This window comes from Elephantulus edwardii, unplaced genomic scaffold (assembly GCF_000299155.1).
Source record: "Elephantulus edwardii isolate Elephantulus edwardi_28Jun2011 unplaced genomic scaffold, EleEdw1.0 scaffold00014, whole genome shotgun sequence".
In the NCBI taxonomy this organism is placed as follows: domain Eukaryota; kingdom Metazoa; phylum Chordata; class Mammalia; order Macroscelidea; family Macroscelididae; genus Elephantulus; species Elephantulus edwardii.
The window spans coordinates 3167716-3168770 of NW_006399764.1; positions in this window are offsets into that span (position 1 = coordinate 3167716).

Here is a 1055-nt window from a genome sequence, read left to right on the forward strand (position 1 = left end):
TTTGTGACTGGGATATTTCACTCAGCATAATGTTCTCCAGAGTCAACCATTTTGAGTAATATTGCATGAGTTCCTTGTCTTTTAATGCAGCATAGTATTCCATTGTGCGAATATACCACAGCTTCTCATCCTGTAGATCCTGTTGGCATGGGTCTGGGGTCTCTCTTATTGTCAGTGATTTGGAGCATTTCTTCATGTGTCATAAGTACATTAAAGTGTTTGAGATTCCCATTTTCCTCAAGGTTAGCCACAGTTTATTGTGTTTCACACAGTCAAATGCCTTTGCATAGTCAATGAAACACACATAGACATTCTTCTAGTACTCTGCTCTTTGCCAGGGTCCATCTGCTATTTGCAATAACATCCATAGTGCCTCATCTTCCAAACCCAGCTTGTATTTATGGTAGTTCTCTGTCAGTATACTGTTCAAGTCTTTTCTGGATAATCATCAGCAGGATTTGGTTAGTGTGTGGTATTAGAGATATTGTTCGATAATTTCCACATTCTGTCAGGTCACCTTTTCTTTTATGAATGGGAATAAATATGGATCTCTTCCAGTCGGTTGGCCAAGTAGTTGTCCTCCAGATTTTTTGTCACAACTTGGTGAGCACTTTCAGGGCAGCATCTGTCTGTCGAAATACATCAATTGGTATTCCATCAGCTCTTGGGACTTTATTTTTGTCCAAGTCCTTCAAAGCAGCCTGCACTTCCTCCTTAATCACTATTGCCTCTTGATCATATATTGTTTCATGAAATTCTTCTGTGCCAGCCAATTCCTTCCATCTTCTTTTAATGCTTCCTGAATCATTCAATATTCTGCCCACTGCATTCTTTTTTTTTTTGAGAAAAATTTATTATTAGCCCACTGGACTCAGTTTGGATGATCCAAGTTTTGCTGGCAACATCCAAAGCATCATAGTCAGGAGCAAGTCGAACATAGGTCTTCTTCTCTCCATCAGGCCTAATCAAAGTGCTGACCTTAGCCACATCAATGTCATAGAGCTTCTTTACAGCTTGTTTAATTTGGTGCTTGTTGGCCTTGACATCCACAATGA